Here is a 20,386-nt window from a genome sequence, read left to right as displayed (position 1 = left end):
AGATGCCCGAAGTGAACCAGAAATAGAGATTGAAGTGGCAGGTCAGCCAACCACTTTTTTGGCAGATACAGGAGCTACCTTTTCCATGATAGGAAGAGACTTGGCCAAGAAAATCCCAGCAAGCGGAACAAAGGTTTCCATAATAGGAGTGACTGGGATTCCCCAAAGTTTAAAAAGATCGGCGCCAATAACAATACAATTCGATCAATATGAACAAGGACATACGTTCTTACTATCTGAAGATTCCGGTATGAATTTATGTGGGAGAGATTTACTGTGCAAGATGAACGCGACTATAATATGTTCCCCCACGGGAATAACGGTGCAAATCCCAGAAGAAAAGGCTTGTATTTGCCCAATGAAAGAGACCCAACACCCTGTTCTGTATACATGGGAAGTGCTACAAGGAAATTTACGATCAGATTTAGTAGACCAAATAGAGGTATGGGAAGAAATGACATACGTCTTGTCTGACTATATTAATTCCTTAAACATAAGAAGCTGGCACTACGATTTGCATTGTACCGTTTATTATGATAAAATCGGACACGACTGGAAATTGGAAAAGTTTTACCACCCGTTTTTAAAACTAAGTTACCTTTTATCCACCGAGATGGTTTTTGTTGGGCCAGAAGGAATCGCAGCCTTAGTTAATTTAACCATGACTTCAAGGTCGTTGTTCAGGATAAAACATTCTAAGCCACATCTGACTTTAGCTGTGGCACAAGGATACCGTTCAAAGGACTTAGGGCCAATGGTACTGAGAATGAGCTTACTACCAGTAACGTATACATGGTATAAAGAGGGAGCCGCCCTTCTCCAGTATGACAGTAATGGATTTGCAGTAAAGTTAGCTACAAAGGAAATTTTTAATGGATTTCTCGAAAGAAGAGAGTTGGGACACAATGGAGTATGGTTATCCAAACAGGTTGAAGAATGGCTTGAACAAGTCCCAGGGAAATTATGGGCACAACATCCTAACGAAGTAGGAAAAATGTATACGGCACAACGCTATAAAGTTACCATAAATCCAGCGGCACCATTACCACGAAGACAGCAGTACCCATTGTCTGAAAGAGCAGAAAGGGGGATACAGCCAGTCATCGAATCACTTTTAGAACAAGGTATTATTGTTCCTACTAAAAGCCCTTGCAATACCCCGATTCTGCCAGTAGAAAAGGCGGAGTCCCAAAAATGGAGGTTTGTGCAAGATTTAAGGGCAGTAAATGAAGCAGTCTTCCCTACCTATCCGGTGGTCCCCAATCCAGTCACCATTTTAATCAGCATACCGGCAGACACTACTTTCTACACGGTAGTTGATCTATGTTCCGCTTTCTTTTCAATACCAATACATCCAGAGTCACAATTTTTATTTGCATTCACCTATAAAGGCCAGCAGTATACTTGGACTAGACTCCCACAAGGATTTACCGAAAGCCCTACGATTTTCTCTCAATGCTTAAAGAAGGATCTGGATGATGTAATCCTAGCAGCGGGTTCAACATTAATTCAATATGTAGATGATTTGCTATTAGCTTCACCAAACCGAGAAGCCTGTGTCCAAGACTCTTTAACTTTGTTAACGGCGTTAGCAGATAAAGGACATAAGGTTTCCAAAACCAAGTTACAGATGGTTCAAGAAAAGGTAAAATATCTGGGACATCAGTTAGAACGAAATACCAGGCAGCTAACAAGTGATCGAGTAGCGGCAATTTGCAATTCACCTAAGCCAGTGACAAAAAGGGAAATGAAACATTTCCTAGGAATGTCTGGCTATTGCAGGCAATGGATTTTAAATTATTCCAAGATATCCAGACCATTACTTGATATTAGTATGCCCACCATGCCGGAGAAATTGGAATGGAACCCAGGTACCGAGGAAGCCTTCCGGCAAGTTAAGCAAGCTATGGTATCGGCCCCAGCTTTGGGACTCCCAGATTACAACAAGCCGTTTAACTTATTCGTGCATCAAAAATCAGGGTTCGCACAATCAGTGCTGACGCAGCTACATGGAGATAAACAGCGGCCGGTAGCATTTTTTAGCACTCAGTTAGATCCAGTAGCAAGAGGATTACCCGGATGTCTGCCTGCTTTAGCAGCAGCGTATTATGCCGTTCAGCAGGCACAGACGATCACTCTTTGTCACCAGACTGTTTTGTATGTTCCTCATGCGGTTGAAATTCTTCTCACCAAATGTGCTACCCAACATCTAACCTCAGCCAGGTTAACTAAATATGAGGTAGAACTTTTGTCCAATACAAGATTGGCAATTAAAAGATGCAACACCCTGAATCCAGCTACTTTACTACCCAGAGAGGAAGAAGGAGAACCACACTCCTGTGTAGAAATCACCCAGTTGGTTTCTAAACCAAGGGTAGATCTGACTGAAGACCCTATACCAAATCCAGATTGTATATTTTATGTAGATGGATCAGCATTGAGAGATTTGAAGGGAAGTCCAAAAACAGCATATGCAGTGACTACCCAGAACGAAACAATAGAAGTGTTTCATCTCCCAAGTTCAATTTCAGCACAACAAGCGGAATTATTTGCGCTAACCAGAGCATGTATATTGGCTACAGGTCAATCTGTTAATATTTATACCGATTCTAGATATGCGTTTGAGTAGCCCATGATTACCGACAGATTTGGAAACTTCGTGGTTTTTTAACATCTTCCGGAACCCAAATTAAAAATGCACAAGAGGTGAAAAACCTTTTATTGGCAATCCAAAAACCTAAACAAGTTGCGATTATTAAGTGCCAAGCGCACACAGGGCATTTGGATGAGGTTGCACTAGGAAATGCAGCAACAGATCAAGCTGCTAAAACCATAGCCTTATCACAGATAGGATCACAGGTTAAGACTTGTCCAGTTAAAGAAAGTATAGATCAACAACAAACCCCATCCCTGAATGATGTGCTAGCCCATCAAGATAGGGCTAGCCCTGAAGAAATAGCGGAGTGGGATGTTAATCACTGTTTCAAAAACACGGACGGCTTGTGGGTCCATCATGACGGCCGCATGGTGGCACCCAAATCATTATTATCACCAATTCATAAATTCACCCATGCGGGCAAAGGGGGGATGGCGGACTATATCCTCAAGACCTGGTATGCACCAGGAATCTCAAAGTTGGCAAAACAAATATGCGAAAATTGTACTATTTGCCAGACCATGAATGCAGGGAAAATAAAGAAGGTACAACCCGCATCCCACCCAAACCCCATGGGCCCTTTTGCACACTTGCAAATGGATTTTATTGAACTACCTGTGTGCATGAGCTTTAAATATGTATTAGTTATTGTTGATATGTTTTCAAGATGGATTGAAGCGTTTCCTTGTAGAAAGAGTGACGCCACCACTGTTGCTAAATGTTTATTAAAGGACATTGTACCTCGCTTTGGGATACCAGCAAATTTGTCAATTGACAATGGGTCCCACTTTACGGGGACAGTGATTAAGGAACTATGCAAAGCCTTACAGATTAATCAGCACCTCCATTGCAGTTATCATCCACAGTCGGCTGGACTAGTGGAAAGATACAACGGGATGCTGAAAAATAAGCTTGCAAAACTGTGTAAAGAAACTGGACTTAAATGGGTTGAATTGTTGCCCATAGCTTTAATGACAATGCGGTCTGCTGCCAACAGAGCTACAGGATTGTCGCCTTACGAGATCGTCATGGGAAGACCACAGAGATTGCCCTTTTCGGCACCTTTAACGGCTAAACAAATGGACATTCGTAAAATGGAGGAAGATAAGTTGAGTTATTGCATTGCACTAACCAATTGCATTTCTAGTTTCCATGAACAGGTGAAGGAAGCCCATGTCGACCCCGCTGAAGGAAAGTGCCATACTTTTGAGCCAGGAGATAACGTCTACATAAATATCATTAAGCGAAACAATAGCCTTCAACCCAGATTTGAGGGACCCTTCCAGGTACTCCTGACCACAAACACCGCTGTAAAAGTAAAGGAGCGACCAACATGGATACATGCGTCCCATTGTAAGAAGGCATCAGTCGAAGATAATACACTGCCAAGATGAACTGGATTTGGACTCTAATAAGACTGTTCCCTTTGTTAACGATAATTGAAACTGCCATATGGATTTACCCAGATCCCCTGAAGGGCAAACCATGCACAGAAGAATGTGTACTTTTAAACAGTGATTTATTTTATATTACATGCTATAACGAGACTATGAAGGTTCAGCTTCAGGATCACACTATGCAGGTACCCCCGTATCAACCCCTGAGTCTTAGTATTAGGCAGAATAAGATAGTAGAAGAAGATAGTGGACAGAAGCTTGATAAGAAGGATGGTTTCATCCCCAATATGATAATCAAAGGAATCCAGAAAGTTTATTAGTCACCTCAATGGGGACGTTAAACAATACAAAAGGAGAGGTCTGCCTGGTCAAGGGAAGGAGGCACATGTGCAATCATAGGAACTGAATGTTGCACCTATATACTAGATAGCTCAGAAAATATCACCAATTTGGTAAACCACATAAAGGAGGCCGTAAAGAAACTACACCAACCTGAACAATGGTCCATTTGGGATTGGATTTCAGGATGGGGAGGAGCATTAGGAAAGCAAATTTTGGAAGCCTTAATTGCAATTATGATGATAATAATTTTAATTAGTTTATTGATTGGTTGTTTAAAATTATTGTGTACAAAAGTCCTTTCCTTATTAACATCAACTCCTCCAGTGCCCATGATGTCTGAATAAGAGGATATTAAGGGTGAAACCTTTGATGTAGAATTTCTTAAACTTAGCGAAATAGATTGTCCTTAGAAAGGACAAAAGGGGGGAATGAGGAAATCTACATATCATAAGGGGTTAATTTCAGGTGCTTGCTGGGTAAAAGTTTTCAGACTTGACACCGGTCAAGAGTCGATGTGTAACTAGAGCTATTGCACGTACTTGGATTACAGCCAAGAACAGATGTCTGCCCACCTAATGAGAATGTAGAAGTGAAACAATGGGTTCCGTTTGAAGTACCCAGTGACCTGACAACTTGCGACCGTAAGCAAACCTAGCCTCCCGATGCATGATTAAGATTAAAGAGGACCTCCGGTTACACGATTCATGTCCTGTTATAGATTAACGGTTGATTTATGTGTCCAGGATCCTTCTGTCAATATGTCATAAGACCTGATGATTAATCTAAAACGTATCCTGATAGAGGAACAAAGGAATGTCAATCAAACTTGTTTGTTACACTGTATAAATATGGAACGCTTACGCTGTATCATTGGAATAGTAGCCTCACCCCTTGAGCGGAGGTACTGATTCCCCTTGCAAGCGAAATAAAAGGCCTGTCCATCTGACGAATCCAAGAGTGTATTGAGTCATTACCCAGAGCTAAGAAGTAAGGCACTTCGACACATCCCCTCTCTCTAACCCAGGGATCACTGGACAGTGCTCAGGAGCAGGAACTCTAGCAGATTTCTGCCACTCTTTCGCCCAGTGATACACTGGACAATGATCAGGAACAAGAACCCTGGTGGATTTCCCTTCTCTCAAATCCAGGTTCACTGGACAGTGACCAGGAGCAGGAACTCTGGCTGATTTCCCCTCTCTCTAACACAGGGGTCAGTGGACATTGATCGGAAGCATGAACCCTGGCTAATTCCCCCTCCCTCAAACCTAGGGGTCATGGAGTGTTATCAGGAGCAGCAACCCTGGCTGATTACCCCTCTCACTCAAACCAATGTGTTAATGGACAGCGATCAGGAGCAGGAACATAGACTGATTTCCTCAATCTCTAAACCAGTGGTCACTGGACAGTACCAAGGAGCAGGAACCCTGGTTGATTTCATCCCTCTCTTTCCCAGGGATCACTGGACAATGATCAGGAGCAGGTACCTGTAGTGCATGTACCTTTAAAAGAGAACTACTTTTACAGCTCCTGTATACTGTAGTACCGGCAGTGACTACACCTGTATATAAGCCTTGAGCATGCTCCTGTACTGTTAGTCTTTAGACTACCCTCCTCCAGTAAGCACCTGTTGATTGTTAATCTACAGCCTCCGAGTCGTTATTGAAGAACACTATACTTTAAGATTCACGGATTCAACAGTGGCGACGAGGTCGATTCGAGTCTTCCTGCAACTCTGCATTTCCTTAGGATTCGCTCCGGGAGGACGGTGGAAGAAAGTCGAGGCCAGAAGCACGGGCGTTGACCACGAGCAACCGCCCAGTCATCCGGCAGAGAGTGAACATCGCAGGGGAGGCTGTGGAGAGCCGGGCTTGGTTCCCCAGCCACGACGATCCAGCAACAGACTGGCAACAAGTACAGCGCAGACCCTTCCCGGACAGCGGGGGCTGGAGCCGACCGACGGCACAAAAAAAGGCCGAGCAGCGTCGACGGGGTAAGAGAGAGGGTAAAGTGCACAGGGCGCAGCCGGGGGTTGAAGACCGAGCGGCGTCGATGGAAAACAAAAAAGAGAGAGAGGGTAACGCACAGCCGGGGTTTAGGAACGAGCGGCGGCAACGAGAGAGGTGCACAGGAGAACGCGCAGAGCGCAGCCAGGGCTCAAAGGCTGAGCAGCATCCACGGTGAAAGAAAGGGAGTGCGGGATACGCCATTGAGCCGCGGCGAAGAAGGGAGAGCGCGGGTGACGCCATTGAGCCGCGGAGAAGAAGGGAGAGCACGGGAGACGCCATTTTTGAAGCCGCAGCGGAGAAGAAGGGCGAGCGCAGGAAGAAAGGAAAGCGCGGGAGATGCCATTTTGAGCCAGCGGAGAAGAAGGGAGAGTGCGGGAGATGCCATTTTAGCCAGTCTAACCACACCCAGGGATGCCGAAGAGTGGCAGTGTCACAGCGTTCGACGGTGAGGTCGAGGATTGGGCGACATATCTGGAACGCATTGAGGTGTACTGCAAGGCGAATGAAGTGCCAGATGCCAGGAAAGCACTGGTTTTGTTGAATTCCATGGGTGCAAAAACATATGGCTTGCTGCGAAACCTAATAACCCCAGAGAAGCCAGTGGATAAGGATTTCGAAAGCATAGTGGAAATCCTACAGGACCAGTTAAACCCCACACCGCTGCTGATAGCAGAAAGATTTAAGTTCCACAAAAGGAACCAGCAGAAAGAGGAAAGTAATGCTGAGTATTTAACGGAACTGTGCAAGCTATCAAAACACTGCCAGTTTGGAATGGGACTAGCAGATACGTTAAGGGACAAGTTTGTGTGTGGGCTTCAAAGTGAAGGAACCCAGAAACGGCTTCTATCAGAAAAGGATCTTACGCTGGAAAAGGCTTTCAGCATGGCAGTATCACACGAAGCAGCCGCACGGGGCGCTGCAGAGATACAACGGAGACCGCAAGAATATGACACAAATGAAATGTCATATGGAGCAGGGAAGTGTTATCGCTGTGGCAGAACAACACATGACCAGAAGGATTGTTGGTTCAAGGACCAAGTGTGCAGACAGTGTGGAAAAGCAGGACACATAGCAAGAGTCTGCAGGTCGGGAAAGAAAATCAGCAGCAAGAAATCTCTGCAGGAGAAGTACAAAAAGATACATAAGGTGATGGAGAGTAGTTCAGACGAACAGAAAAGTGATACAGACTCCGGAAGCAAGGAGCTGGGTTGTCTGAAACTACATAACATAATCAAAATGAAGGATCACCAGACTATCTGGGTCACGCTCAAGATAGACGGAGTCCAAGTGAAAATGGAATTGGACACAGGATCAGCCCTAACAGTCATAAACCGAAGGGACTACAAGCGGCTATTTCCACATATACCCTTGAGAGATACAGAGATTGTCTTGAAGACGTACACGGGGCAAAAAGTCTACCCCAAAGGAAAAATAAGGGTGAACGTGATATACAATGGCCAGGAAATACCAAAAATGGACCTATATGTATTGCCGGATGGAGGACCACCACTACTAGGACGTGAATGGATCCAGAAGATAAAATTAGATTGGCATTCCATACAGGCACTGACGGTGGAGGCCAAAAAGGATGACGACGCCACACCTGGACGACTGTCAAAAATGCTAACTGACGCACAAGAAGTGTTCCAGGAGGGACTCGGAACACTAAAAGGCATAACAGCGATGATTAAAATAGAGGAAAATGCAAGCCCAAAGTTTTGTAAGGCCAGACCGGTGCCTTATGCGATCCGCCCAGCCGTCGAAGCAGAGCTGGAAGGTTTGGAACGTTCAGGAGTACTGTCCAAAGTGGACTGGAGCGAGTGGGCTACACCCATCGTTCCTGTAATGAAGAGGTCGTTGAGTAATACGCCTGGGGAACCAAAGAAGGTTCGCACCTGTGGGGACTTTAAGGTGACAGTGAACCCAGTCCTTCACACGGTACAATATCCGCTTCCGCGGATCGAAGATATTTTCGCCTCGCTATCTGGAGGAAAACGCTTCACTAAGATTGATCTGGCCCAGGCGTACCTGCAAATGGAGGTAGAAGAAGCCTCGAAACAATACCTCACGATCAACACTCACAAAGGTCTCGACCAATACAACCGGCTGGTGTTCGGTGTAGCATCGGCTCCGGCTATTTCGCAAAGGGCAATGGATCAAGTCCTGGAAGGGATTCCAGGGACCCAGTGTTACTTGGACGACATCCTGGTGACGGGCAAAAATGACAGTGATCACATCGCCAACCTGGAGCAGGTGCTCACTAGATTGAAGGGATATGGGCTACGAGCTAATCGCCAAAAGTGCGAGTTTTTCCAGAAGCAGATCTCGTATTGTGGCCACGTTATTGATGAAGAGGGGTTACATAAGTCCCCTGAAAAGATTGAGGCAGTAGTCAAGGCTCCAGCACCGGAAAATGTGTCACAACTGAGGTCGTTCCTCGGGCTGGTGAACTACAACCATAAGTTTTTACCAAATTTGTCTACAGTATTACACCCACTGAACACCCTACTGCAGACGGGGGTACCATGGAAGTGGAATGACAAATGTAAATGAGCTTTCCAGAAGTGCAAAAAATTGATCACATCAAAAGAGGTATTGGCCCATTTCAACCCAGCACTACCAATTCGGTTGGCGTGTGATGCATCACCCTATGGTATTGGAGTGGCCAGTAGCCTTTGCCTCTCGGTCACTAACCTCAGCCGAGGGCAACTACGCCCAGATTGACAGGAAGGCCCACAGCCTAGTAGGGGGAGTAAAAAAACTTAACCACTATCTGCATGGGCAGAAGTTCACCTTGCTGACTGACCACCAACTACTGGTCTCCATCTTTAATCCAAAGAAGGGCGCTCCGGTGATGACTGCACAACGACTGCAAAGATGGTCCCTTTGTCTAGGGTTGAACTAATATGAAATAGTGTATAAGGGCACGAAACAGCATGGAAACGCTGATGGGCTATCACGCCTGCCACTGCCTACTGCGGAGGAAGCACCAGCAGTGGACCCTATCGCAATATTTTATTCGTCAATAATTGAACGCTTGCCAGTAACTAACGCGGATATGGAGAAGGAGACCCGAAATGATCCGACACTGTCTCGGGTATATGATTTGACGGTGAAGGGATGGCCAACACATGGCGACTCACTGTTGCCAGCATTCTCATCCAGAAGAGAACAGCTGTCAGTATGCCTTGGGACAGTGATGTGTGGATCCCGAATGGTAATTCCACCCAAGTTAAGGGAGAGAGTGCTCAATGAGCTTCACGAAGGCCATCTGGGAGGGGTGAAAATGAAAAGCCTTGCTAGGGCTTATGTGTGGTGGCCGGGAATCGATCAACAAATCGAGGACCTAACAAAGAGCTGCTCAGGATGCCTGAAGGTCCAAAATGCACCACCACATGTCCCTCTACACCCATGGAAGTGGCCCTCCTCTCCCTGGCAACGGGTGCATATTGATTTTGCTGACCCATTCATGGACTCAATGTTCTTAATAGCAGTGGATGCGCACTCGAAATGGCCTGAGGTGATCAAAATGTCCTCCACCACTACGGAGAAAACGATTGCAGTCCTACGGACCATATTTGCCAGGAACGGCTTGCCAAAGCAGATTTGCTCTGATAATGGACCACAGTTTGTGTCCGAAGAGTTTCGGAAATTTATGAGAAGGAATGGGGTAAGGTATTACACATCCGCCCCGTATCATCCAGCCACAAATGGATTGGCTGAGAGGTTCGTACAAACCTTTAAAAAGGCGATAAAGGCCATGTGCGATGACAACATTCCACTGCAGCATAAGGTGGATAATTCCCTGTTAGCCTACAGAAATGCGACACATGCAGTTACCAACCAGACTCCGGCCATGATGTTCTTTAACCGAAGGTTGAGATCTCGTCTGGATTTGCTCAGACCAAATGTGCAAAGAAATCTTGAGAATAAGCAATTCCAGCACATCAATGAGAAGCCGACAAGGAGCTTCAATGTAGGACAACCAGTCTTGGCCCGCGACTACCGAACAGAGAAATGGCAACCCGGAACGATATGCACACGGCAGGGGCCACTAATGTACACAGTGGATGTCGGGGAGAACATTGTGAGACGCCATGTCGACCAGATCCTAGCGTCACAGGAACGAGTCAACCCCATGTCTCGCGTACCTGGTGATGAACCCAACATACCGGTAGCATCTACCCCAGAAACAGTAGCTTCGGAAACTGATAAACTCACCGACGACAGGGAGCCAGAATCGCCTCCGCACCAAGAGCAATACACTCAGGAAAGGCGCTATCCAGAAAGGATCAGGAAGCCGCCCCAAAGACTGAATCTATAAATGGACTATTTCAGTTAAATGTGCATGTTAAAGTGTTAACTGCTATTTGAATGTTATGGTACTGTTAATCTAAAAGGGGAGAAATTGTAGTGTATGTAACTTTAAGAGAGAACTACTTTTACAGCTCCTGTATACTGTAGTACCGGCAGTGACCACACCTGTATATAAGCCTTGAGCAGGCTCCTGTACTATTAGTCTTTAGACTACCCTCCTCCAGTAAACACCTGTTGATTGTTAATCTACAGCCTCCGAGTCAATATTGAAGAACACTATACTTTAAGATTCACGGATTCAACAGTACCCTTGCTGAGTTACCCTCTCTCTAACCCAGGGCTCACTGTGCAGTGATTAGGAGCAGGAACCCTGGCAGATTTCCCATCTCTCTCATCCAGGGGTCATTGGGCAGTGATCAGCAGCAGGACCCCTGGCTGATTTCCCCTCTTTCTAAGCCAGGAGGTCACTGGACAGTGATCAGGAGCAGGAACCCTGGTGGATTTCCCCCTCTCTCTAACACAGTGGTCACTCACTGGACAGTGCTCAGGAGGAGGAATCCTGGCTGATTATCCCCTGTTTCTAACCTAGACTTCAATGGAGAATGGTCAGGAACAGTAACCCATGCTGACTTGCCCCTCTCTCTAACCCAGGGGTCACTGGACAGTGCTCAGGAGCAGGAAGCCTGGCTAATTTCCCCTCTCTCTCAACAAGGGTTCAGTGGACAGTGATCGGAAGCATAAACCTTGGCTGATTTCCCCTCTCTCAAACCTAGGGATCACGGAACAGTTATCAAGAGCAGCAACCCTGGCTGATGAACCCTCTCTCTCAAACCCTGTTGTTACTGGACAGTAATCAGGAGCAGGAACATATGTGACTGGAAGGCTGTTTCCAGTGGGGTTCCGCAGGGCTCAGTACTAGGTCCCTTGCTTTTTGTGGTATATAGCAATGATCTAGACTTGAATATAGGGGGTATGATTAAGAAGTTTGTGGATTATACTAAAATTGGCTGTGTGGTTGACAGTGAGGAAGGAAGCTGTAGACTGCAGGAAGATATCAATAAGTTGGTCAGGTGGGCGGAACAGTGGCAAATGGAATTCAATCCGGAGAAGTGTGAGGTAATGCATTTGGGGAGGGCTAACAAGGAAAGGGAATACACATTAAATGGTAGGACACTGAGTAGTGTAGAGGAACAAAGGGACCTTGGAGTGCATGTCCACAGATCCCTGAAGATAGCAGGCCAGGTAGATAAAGTGGTTAAGAAGGCTTACGGAATGCTTGCCTTTATTAGCCGTGGCATAGAATATAAGATCAGGGGGTTATGCTTCAACTGTATAAAACACTAGTTAGGCCTCAGCTAGAGTACTGCGTGCAGTTCTGGTCACCACATTACAGGAAAGATGTGATTGCACTAGAGAGGGTACAGAGGAGATTTACAAGGATGTTGCCGGGAGTAGAGAATCTTAGCTATGAGGAAAGACTGGATAGACTGGGTCTGTTTTCCTTGGAACAGAGGAGGCTGAGGGGAGACCTTATTGAGGTGTATAAAATTATGAGGGGCCTAGATAATGTGGATAGAAAGGAACTGTTTCCCTTAGCAGAGGGGTCAAAAACCAGGGGGCACAGATTTAAAGTAATTGGTGGAAGGTTTAGAGGGGATTTGAGGGGAAATGTCTTCACCCAGAGGGTTGTGGGGGTCTGGAACTCACTGCCTGAAAGGGTGGTAGAGGCAGGAACCCTCACTACATTTAAAAAGTGCTTGGATGTGCACTTGGGATGCTGTAACCTGCAGGGCTACGGACCGAGAGCTGGGAAGTGGGATTAGGCTGGCTAGCTCTTTGTTGGCCGGCGCGGACACGATGGGCCGAAATGGCCTCCTTCCGTGCTGTAACTTTCTATGATTCTATAAACTGATTCCATCTGGTTCTGAACCAGGGATCACTGGACCTCGGTCAGGAGCAGGAACCTTTGCTGACTTCCACATTCTCTAAACCAGTGGTCACTGGACAGTAACAAGGCGCAGGATCCCTGGCTGATTTCCCCACTCTCTAGTCCAGGAGATCACGGGACAGTGATCCAGAGCAGGAACCCTGGCTGATTAACCCCTCTCGCTGACCCAGACGTCAATAGGCTGTGATCAGGTGCAGGAACCCTGGAGGAATTCCCCACTCTCTAACCCATGGGTCACTGGACAGTGATCAGGGGCAGGAGCCCTTGCAGATTTTCATCTCTCTCATCCAGGGGTCATTGGGCAGTGATCAGCAGCAGGAACCCTGGCTGATTTCCCCTATTTCTAACCTAGAGTTTGCAGGAAAATGATCAGGAATAGTATCACAAGCTGATTTACCTCTCTGTCTAATCCTGTGGTCACTGGACCGTGCCCAGGAGCAGGATCTCTAGCAGATTACCCACTCTCTCTCACTCAGGGTGTCACTGGACAGTGATCAGGAGCAGGTACCCTTGCTGAGTTTCCCTCTCTCTGTCTATTGGTCACTGGACCGTGCCCAGGAGCAGGATCTCTAGCAGATTACCCACTCTCTCTCACTCAGGGTGTCACTGGACAGTGATCAGGAGCAGGTACCCTTGCTGAGTGCCCCTCTCTCTATCTATTGGTCACTGGACCGTGCCCAGGAGCAGGATCTCTAGCAGATTACCCACTCTCTCTCACACAGGGTGTCACTGGACAGTGATCAGGAGCAGGTACCCTTGCTGAGTTTCCCTCTCTCTGTCTATTGGTCACTGGACCGTGCCCAGGAGCAGGATCTCTAGCAGATTACCCACTCTCTCTCACTCAGGGTGTCACTGGACAGTGATCAGGAGCAGGAAGCCTGGCTGATTTTCCTTCTCTCTCACCCCGGGCTCACTGGGCAGTGATCGGGAGCAGGAACCGTGACTGAATTCACTTTTCTCTAATCCAGAGTTCACTCGACAGTGACCAGGAACTTGAACCCTGGTAGATTGCCCCTCTTCCTCACCCAGGGGTCATTGGAAAGTGATCAGCAGCAGGAACCCTGGCTGATTAACCCCTTTTTCTTACATAGAGTTCACTGGAGAATGATCAGTAACGGTATCCCATGCTGACTGCCCTCTCTCTCTAATCCAGTGGTCACTAGGATGTGCTCAGGAGCAGGAACCCTGGCTGATTACCCCTCTCTCTCAAAACCAAGTTTTTAATGGACTGTGATCAGGAGCAGAAACATAGATGGATTTCATCTCATTCTATCCCAGGAGTCACTGGAAAGCGATCAGGAGCAGGAACCTTTGCTGGTTCCTTATTTTCTAACCAAGTGGTCACTGTACAGTACCAAGGAGCAGGAACCCTGGCTGTTTTCCCTCCGCTCGCTAACCCAGGGGGGCACTGGACAGTGGTCAGGAGCAGGAACCCTGGCTGGTTTCCCCTCCCTCTAAACCAGGAATCACTGGATATTGATCAGGAACAGGAACACTTGCTGATTTCCTCTCTCTCTAACCCAGGGTTCACTGAACAGTGATCAGGAGCAGGAACCCTGGCTGATTCCCCCTCTCTCAAACCTCGGGATCACGGAGTGTTATCAGGAGCATGAACCCTGGTTGATTACCCCTCTCTCTCAAACCCAGTTGATACTTGACAGTGATCAGGAGCAGGAATATGGACTGATTTCATCTCATTCTGAACCAGGCATAATTGGACAGTGATCAGGAGCAGGAACCCTGGCTGATTTCCTCACTTTCTAACCCAGGGGGTCACTGGAAATGGATGAGGGGTGGAACCCTGGCTGATTACCCTGTCTTTCTAACCCAAAGTTCACAGTAGAATGATCAGGAACAATAACCAATGCTGATTTCCCCTCTCTCTAACCCAGTGGGCACTGGACAGAGATCAGGAGCAGGATACCCTTGCTGAGTTCCCGTCTCTCTCTAAACTATTGGTCAATGCTCATGAACAGGAAGTTTAGCAGATTTCCCCCTCTTTCTCGCCCAGTGGTCAGTAGGCAGTGATCAGGGGCAGGAACCCTGACTGATTTCCACTCTCTCTAACCCAGGAGACACTGGACTGTAATCAGGAGCAAGAGCCCTGGCAGATTTCCCCTCTCTCTAACCCAGGGGTCACTGGACAGTGATCAGGAGCAGGAACCCTGGCTGATTTCCATTCACTCTTAAACCAAGTTGTAACTGGACAGTGATCAGGTGCAGGAACCCTGGCTGATTTCCATTCACTCTTAAACCAAGTTGTAACTGGACAGTGATCAGGTGCAGGAACAAAGATTAATTTCATCTCAATCTATCCCAGGAATCAATGCACAGTGATCAGGAGCAGGAACACTGGCTGATTTCCCCTCCCTGTAACTTAGCGGTCACTGGACTGTGATCAGGTGTCGGAACCATTGCAAATTACCTCGCTCTCTAATCCAGGGATTACTGGGCAGTGATCTGGGGCATTAACCCTGCTGATTACCCCCTCTCTCTAACCCACGGGCCACTGGACAGTGCTCAGGAGCAGGAAATCTTGCTGAGTTCCCGTCTCTCTCTAAGACAGGGGTCAGTAGGCAGTGATCAGGAGCAGGAAACCTGACCAATTTCCCCTCTATCTAACCCAGGGTCACTGGACGGTGATCAGGAGCAGGAACCCTGGCTGATTTCCCCTCTCTGTCTCTAACCCAGTTGTTACTGGACAGTGATCAGGAGCAGGAACATAGACTGATTTCATCTCAAATCTGAACCAGGAATCACTGGACAGCGATCAGGAGCAGGAACCTTTGCTGATTTCCTCAATCTCTAAACCAGTGGTCACTGGACAGTATCAAGGAGCAGGAACCCTGGCTGATTACCCCCTCTCTCTAACCCAGGGGTCACTGGACTGTGATCAGGAGCAAGAACCCTGGCAGATTTTCCCTCTCTCTCATCCAGGGGTCACTGGACAGTGATCAGGAGCAGGAACCCTGGCTGATTTCCCCTCTCACTAATCCAGGATGTCACTGGACAGTGATCAGGAGCAGGAACCCTGGCTGATTACTCCCTCTCGCTAACCCAGAGGTCACTAGGCTATGAACAGGAGCAGGAACCTTGGCTGATTACCCCCTCTCTCTAACCCAGGTGTCACTAGGCTGTGCTCAGGAGCAGGAACCCTGGATGATTTCCCCTCTCTCTAACCCATGGGTCACTGCACAGTGCTCAGGAGCAGGCACCCTTGCTGAGTTACCATCTATCTAATCCAGGTGTCAGTGGACAGTGATCAGGAGCAGGAACTTTTGCTGATATCCTTATTTTCTAACCCAGTTTTCACTGGACAGTACCAAGGAGCAGGAAGTTTGTCTTATTTCCACTGTCTCGGAATCCAGGAGGACACTGGACAGTGATCAGATGCAGGAACTCTGGTTGATTCTCCCTCCCTGTAACTTAGGGGTCACTGGACAGTGATCAGGAGCAGGAACACTGGCTGATTACCCCCTCTCTCCAAACCAGAGGTCACTAGACTGTGATCTGGAGCAGGAGCCCTGGCTGAATTCCCCTCTCTCTCATCCAGGGGTCACTGGACAGTGATTAGGAGCAGGAACCTGTAATGATATCAGCAAATAGTGATGTTATTTGCCTGTTCGATTATGATGCCTACCAGCATGATTGCATGTATTGATTGCTTGTGCCTGACCAGCAGAGGTCATGTGACCGAGACAAGCAAGGGAGTCTAGTTTAGTTTCAGTTTTGTTCTAGATGCATCACTAGCATAATGGTGTCTCCTGAATGCTGTATAAAGAGTTGAACAGACTTTAGATTAAAACTCATTCTCTTTCATAAATGTCTCATCATTGAACCCACAAAGAAATCAATACATGGTGTCAGAAGTGGCTGAAAGAGATGAAGAGAAAAATTCTGAAGTTAAATCAGCTCTCCACAGATTAGCAAGCCAAAAGAGAACATCGTTGCTTACCATTAGAGAATAGCTAACGAAGTGAAAAATGGAAGGTTTACTCCCACCGGCGACGCTTCAGCTGACAGCTAATGTGGCTGAAAATTGGAGAAGGTTCAAACAACGTGTGGGGTTGTATTTATCAGCAATCAGAGCTGACGAGAAAAGTAATAAAAGGAAATCGTCACTGTTCTTACATGTCGTGGGTGATGAAGCGGTGGAGGTGTATAATAACTTCACATTCGCTGTTAATGGAGACAAAATGAAGCTAGATAAAATAATGGAACAGTTTGAGGCCTACTGCATACCTAAATGTAACGTGACGTTTGAGAGGCACAGATTTTTCACATGTGTACAGAAAATGGGTGATGCTATTGATCAGTATGTGACTGAACTGAGAAACAGAAGCAAATCATGTGAATTTGGGGGACTGACAGACTCGCTGATAAAAGACAGACTGGTGTGTGGTATTCCAGATAATGGTCTAAGGGAACGACTGCTAAGAGAGCAAGATCTAGACCTGGGAAAAGCCATAGCACTGTGTAGGGCTACAGAGACTGTGAAGTTGCAGGCAAAGGAGCTGTTCAGTGACAGTAGCTGCAACGTGGATGCAGTGAGTAAGAACGGACACAAACCGTTTAACAAAAAGAGCGCCAATGTGAAAAAAGAGGCGTGGGCAGCGAACGAAGATGAAAGGGACAATCGAAAGCCATGTAGTCGATGCGGTACACAGCATACACCAAGAAAGTGTCCAGCATATGGTAAAACATGCAATAGTTGCAACAACAACAACCATTGTACCCATTGCTGCAAGAACCAAATGCAACAAAGCAAGGTCCATGCAGTAGATGAAAGCAACATAGAGGAGTTCAATGCAGATGTTGTGTCTGAAAACAAAAAAGAAGAAAGAGACTGGATGTTGACACTAAAAGTGAATGACATACACATTCCATTTAAATTGGATACTGGAGCACAAGTTAATGTGATATCAGAGACTGATTTTAAGAAAATTAGACCCAGACCAAAGATACATGGAATAAAAGTGAAAGTGACAGGATACTCAGGTACTGATATACCAGTGAAAGGAAGATGCATTGTCAAAGTAACACACAAGGACAGAGAGCACACGCTAGCATTAATCGTGGTGCCAAAGGATGTGCAAGCCATACTAGGTTTAAAAGCCTGTGAGAGACTGAACCTGGTAAAGAGAGTCCTCGTTGTGGCAACCGAAGGAGAGACAGTCTATGAGGAACTCATGAAAGAGTACAACGACCTATTTAAGGGTCTAGGCTGCATTCCAGGAGAACACACGATCAGAGTAGATAAAAGTATGACACCGGTCATACATCCATGCAGGAAAGTTCCGTTTGTTCTTCAAAAGCAACTGAAGGCAGAGTTGGACAGGATGGAAAGCCTGAATGTGATTCAGAAGATAGATGAGCCAACTGAGTGGGTGAGTTCCCTCGTCGTAGTGGACAAAAAGAATGGAAAGCTCAGAATTTGCCTGGATCCAAGAGATCTAAACAGAGCAATAAAGAGAGAGCACTTCAAGCTTCCTACACGTGAGGAAATCATGGCACAGTTTGCAAATGCAAAATATTTCAGCAAGTTAGATGCATCATCAGGATTTTGGCAGATGAAGCTGGACGAAGCAAGTTCAAGACTGTGCACGTTCAACAGTCCATTTGGCAGATACAGATTCCTAAGGTTACCATTTGGCATTGCCTCAGCTCCTGAAGTGTATCACAAGACTATCCATATGATCTATGAGCACCTGGAGGGAGTTGATACATCAATGGATGACATCATAGTATGGGGAACCACGAGAACTGAGCATGACGAGAGACTGAAAAAAGTGCTGGAAGCAACAAGGAAAACAAACCTGAAGCTGAATAGAGAGAAATGCCAGCTCGGGGTGACAGAACTGACATTCGTGGGAGATATCCTTAGCAGTGAGGGCATCAGACCAGATCCCAGAAAGGTGTCCACCATTGAGAATATGCCAAAGCCACAATGCAAAAAGGACCTGCAGAGGTTTAATGGAATGATCAACTACATGGGGAAATTCATATCCAACCTGTCAGAAAAGATGGCACCACTGAGAAGACTAACTGAAAAGAACATAGAATGGGAATGGAATCATGAGCATGAGAAGTCATGGAGCGATCTAAAGAAACTGCTCACAGAGGAACCAGTTCTGAGGTTTTATGACCCAGCGAGACCCATCAAGATATCATCAGATGCATCACAGAGTGGGCTCGGTGCCGTTCTTCTGCAACAATATGACTACTGGCAAACTATTGCATATGCATCGCGCTCAATGACAGACGCGGAGACGCGATATGCTCAAATAGAAAAGGAGCTGCTCAGCATCACATACGCCTGTGAAAGATTTCACCAGTTTGTGGCAGGACAAGCAATCAGTGTAGAGACTGACCATAAGCCCTTGATTGCATTGTTCCAAAAGCCACTAAATAGCTGTCCGCTTAGAATACAAAGAATGATGATCAGGCTGCAACGCTATACACTGAATACACGTTGTCCAGAGCTGTAGACCCAAGTGAGCCCGCAAACACCACAATGGATGACAAAGTGAACGCCTACGTGGACATGATCACAAGTGCACTGCCCATAGCAGATGCAAAAATGGAGCTCATAAAGACTGAGACAAACAAAGATGAAACAATGAGACGACTGAGAAAAAGCATCTTGGATGGATGGCCCAACATGAAGCAAGACTGCTCACCTGATATAGCAGAGTACTGGAACTGCAGGGCGGTACTATCAGTGGTCGAAGACATCATCTACAAAGGAAGTAAAATAGTTATCCCAAAGAGTCTGAGAAGAGAGATGCTAAAAAAGATCCATGGAGGACATCTGGGAATCGAAAAGTGTAAGAAAAGAGCACGAGAGGTGATGTACTGGCCACGAATCAACCAAGATGTGACAAATGAGGTGTCAAACTGCACAATATGCCTGAAATATCGAGCAAGCAATCCGGTAGAACCACTAAAGCCACACCCAGCACCAGACAGACCTTACCAGAAGGCAGGCGCTGACCTATTCGTATGTGGTAAACCACTGTAGTTCACTGTGTTCACTGTTGTTGTTGTTGTTGTTGTTGTTGTTCACTCTTCTTTCACTGTTGTGCCTGACTATGCCTCAGCTGACTCCGCCCCTGGGCTACCGAGTATAAGAGCGGCCGCATGGCAGCTCCTGGCATTCGGTCGTCCACTAGAGGCATAGTCCTGATCCGTCTGAAGTGCAATTCAGTAGTTAATAAAAGCCTGTTGTTCTGAACTCTGCCTAGCCTTTTATTAGAATTGATAGCGCATCAATTTTATGAACTACTGAAAAAAAAAAAAAAAAACGATGCTGCAGATTCTTAAGATCAAGTGCCTGGAACTCGACCCGCAAGAACCGGACTCGACTGCTAAGTTCTCGCACCGGCTGCACTGTTTTGAGTCCTTTCTGACTGCATCCGGCGAGACCATCGCCGCCGATGCCGACAAGCTCAGGGTGCTGAACTCTAAAGTAAACCACCGAGCTTTTGCCCTTATCCGGGACGCTACGAGCTACCAGGGGGCTATCGACATCTTGAAGGAGCAATACGCACGCCCGGTCAACTATGTTTACGCAAGACATCTCCTGGGGTCTCGCAAACAACAGCCCGGGGAACCCACAGAAGCATACATACGGGCGCTGAAGGAACTCGGCCGAGCCTGCGAATGCAAGCAAGTAACAGCCACGGAACATACAGAGGAGCTCATCCGGGACGCCCTCGTG

The sequence above is a fragment of the Somniosus microcephalus genome, unplaced genomic scaffold, assembly GCF_052327205.1.
Source record: "Somniosus microcephalus isolate GS21.2 unplaced genomic scaffold, FLI_Smic_1.0 unresolved_chr2, whole genome shotgun sequence".
Classification (NCBI taxonomy): domain Eukaryota; kingdom Metazoa; phylum Chordata; class Chondrichthyes; order Squaliformes; family Somniosidae; genus Somniosus; species Somniosus microcephalus.
Note: the sequence above shows the minus strand (reverse complement) of the source record.